Raw genomic sequence first — 2,500 nt, forward strand, 5'->3', positions numbered from 1 at the left:
GGCCTGGTTAGTACTTGGATGGGAGACCGCCTGGGAATACCAGGTGCTGTATGCTCTTTTGCTCATTCACTTAGAAACTGACATCTTGCAATATGCACAAGTAGTCCTTCATGAAAGGGGCTGGAAGCTGTTTTCATTTTGACACGAGAGAGAGAGAGAGAGAGACTACCTTGCATTGTGAATTGCTAAATCTGTATATGGATAAGTAGCCTATGGTTGTCAACTTATTTCGTACGGCCATACCAGCCTGGCAACGCCCGATCACGTCTGATCTCGGAAGCTAAGCAGGGTCGGGCCTGGTTAGTACTTGGATGGGAGACCGCCTGGGAATACCAGGTTCTGTATGCTCTTTTGCTCATTCACTTAGAAACTGAAATCTTGCAATATGCACAAGTAGTCCTTCATGAAAGGGGCTGGAAGCTGTTTTCATTTTGACACGAGAGAGAGAGAGAGAGACCACCTTGCATTGTCAATTGCTAAATCTGTATATGGATAAGTAGCCTATGGTTGTCAACTTATTTCGTACGGCCATACCAGCCTGGCAACGCCCGATCTCGTCTGATCTCGGAAGCTAAGCAGGGTCGGGCCTGGTTAGTACTTGGATGGGAGACCGCCTGGGAATACCAGGTGCTGTATGCTCTTTTGCTCATTCACTTAGAAACTGACATCTTGCAATATGCACAAGTAGTCCTTCATGAAAGGGGCTGGAAGCTGTTTTCATTTTGACACGAGAGAGAGAGAGAGAGAGAGAGACTACCTTGCATTGTCAATTGCTAAATCTGTATATGGATAAGTAGCCTATGGTTGTCAACTTATTTCGTACGGCCATACCAGCCTGGCAACGCCCGATCTCGTCTGATCCCGGAAGCTAAGCAGGGTCGGGCCTGGTTAGTACTTGGATGGGAGACCGCCTGGGAATACCAGGTGCTGTATGCTCTTTTGCTCATTCACTTAGAAACTGACATCTTGCAATATGCACAAGTAGTCCTTCATGAAAGGGGCTGGAAGCTGTTTTCATTTTGACACGAGAGAGAGAGAGAGAGAGAGAGACTACCTTGCATTGTCAATTGCTAAATCTGTATATGGATAAGTAGCCTATGGTTGTCAACTTATTTCGTACGGCCATACCAGCCTGGCAACGCCCGATCTCGTCTGATCTCGGAAGCTAAGCAGGGTCGGGCCTGGTTAGTACTTGGATGGGAGACCGCCTGGGAATACCAGGTGCTGTATGCTCTTTTGCTCATTCACTTAGAAACTGACATCTTGCAATATGCACAAGTAGTCCTTCATGAAAGGGGCTGGAAGCTGTTTTCATTTTGACACGAGAGAGAGAGAGAGAGAGAGAGAGAGAGAGACTACCTTGCATTGTCAATTGCTAAATCTGTATATGGATAAGTAGCCTATGGTTGTCAACTTATTTCGTACGGCCATACCAGCCTGGCAACGCCCGATCTCGTCTGATCTCGGAAGCTAAGCAGGGTCGGGCCTGGTTAGTACTTGGATGGGAGACCGCCTGGGAATACCAGGTGCTGTATGCTCTTTTGCTCATTCACTTAGAAACTGAAATCTTGCAATATGCACAAGTAGTCCTTCATGAAAGGGGCTGGAAGCTGTTTTCATTTTGACACGAGAGAGAGAGAGAGAGACCACCTTGCATTGTCAATTGCTAAATCTGTATATGGATAAGTAGCCTATGGTTGTCAACTTATTTCGTACGGCCATACCAGCCTGGCAACGCCCGATCTCGTCTGATCTCGGAAGCTAAGCAGGGTCGGGCCTGGTTAGTACTTGGATGGGAGACCGCCTGGGAATACCAGGTGCTGTATGCTCTTTTGCTCATTCACTTAGAAACTGACATCTTGCAATATGCACAAGTAGTCCTTCATGAAAGGGGCTGGAAGCTGTTTTCATTTTGACACGAGAGAGAGAGAGAGAGAGAGAGAGAGACTACCTTGCATTGTCAATTGCTAAATCTGTATATGGATAAGTAGCCTATGGTTGTCAACTTATTTCGTACGGCCATACCAGCCTGGCAACGCCCGATCTCGTCTGATCCCGGAAGCTAAGCAGGGTCGGGCCTGGTTAGTACTTGGATGGGAGACCGCCTGGGAATACCAGGTGCTGTATGCTCTTTTGCTCATTCACTTAGAAACTGACATCTTGCAATATGCACAAGTAGTCCTTCATGAAAGGGGCTGGAAGCTGTTTTCATTTTGACACGAGAGAGAGAGAGAGAGAGAGACTACCTTGCATTGTCAATTGCTAAATCTGTATATGGATAAGTAGCCTATGGTTGTCAACTTATTTCGTACGGCCATACCAGCCTGGCAACGCCCGATCTCGTCTGATCTCGGAAGCTAAGCAGGGTCGGGCCTGGTTAGTACTTGGATGGGAGACCGCCTGGGAATACCAGGTGCTGTATGCTCTTTTGCTCATTCACTTAGAAACTGACATCTTGCAATATGCACAAGTAGTCCTTCATGAAAGGGGCTGGAAGCTG

General features: G+C 47.2%; 7 non-coding genes and 2 pseudogenes across 7 annotated transcripts; all 9 read left to right on the forward strand.

Annotated features, from left to right (window-relative positions):
* Positions 1–55, forward strand: part of LOC146230786 (5S ribosomal RNA) — a 119-nt pseudogene extending 64 nt beyond the window's left edge.
* Positions 56–229: 174 nt separating this feature from the next.
* LOC146230787 (5S ribosomal RNA) lies at positions 230–348 on the forward strand (annotated as a pseudogene).
* A 172-nt stretch (positions 349–520) lies between these two features.
* Positions 521–639, forward strand: LOC146230788 (5S ribosomal RNA). The gene has a single exon (XR_014743787.1). It is a non-coding gene; the product is annotated as a 5S ribosomal RNA (ribosomal RNA).
* A 178-nt stretch (positions 640–817) lies between these two features.
* Positions 818–936, forward strand: LOC146230789 (5S ribosomal RNA). The gene has a single exon (XR_014746356.1). It is a non-coding gene; the product is annotated as a 5S ribosomal RNA (ribosomal RNA).
* Positions 937–1,114: 178 nt separating this feature from the next.
* On the forward strand, positions 1,115–1,233 carry LOC146230790 (5S ribosomal RNA). The gene has a single exon (XR_014743788.1). It is a non-coding gene; the product is annotated as a 5S ribosomal RNA (ribosomal RNA).
* A 186-nt stretch (positions 1,234–1,419) lies between these two features.
* On the forward strand, positions 1,420–1,538 carry LOC146230791 (5S ribosomal RNA). The gene has a single exon (XR_014743789.1). It is a non-coding gene; the product is annotated as a 5S ribosomal RNA (ribosomal RNA).
* A 172-nt stretch (positions 1,539–1,710) lies between these two features.
* Positions 1,711–1,829, forward strand: LOC146230792 (5S ribosomal RNA). The gene has a single exon (XR_014743790.1). It is a non-coding gene; the product is annotated as a 5S ribosomal RNA (ribosomal RNA).
* Positions 1,830–2,011: 182 nt separating this feature from the next.
* LOC146230793 (5S ribosomal RNA) lies at positions 2,012–2,130 on the forward strand. Its single transcript, XR_014746357.1, has one exon. It is a non-coding gene; the product is annotated as a 5S ribosomal RNA (ribosomal RNA).
* A 176-nt stretch (positions 2,131–2,306) lies between these two features.
* On the forward strand, positions 2,307–2,425 carry LOC146230794 (5S ribosomal RNA). Its single transcript, XR_014743791.1, has one exon. It is a non-coding gene; the product is annotated as a 5S ribosomal RNA (ribosomal RNA).
* The last annotated feature ends 75 nt before the right edge of the window (positions 2,426–2,500 follow it).

This window comes from Hypomesus nipponensis, chromosome 24, assembly GCF_054491055.1.
Source record: "Hypomesus nipponensis isolate SF chromosome 24, ASM5449105v1, whole genome shotgun sequence".
NCBI classification, from domain to species: Eukaryota; Metazoa; Chordata; class Actinopteri; order Osmeriformes; family Osmeridae; genus Hypomesus; species Hypomesus nipponensis.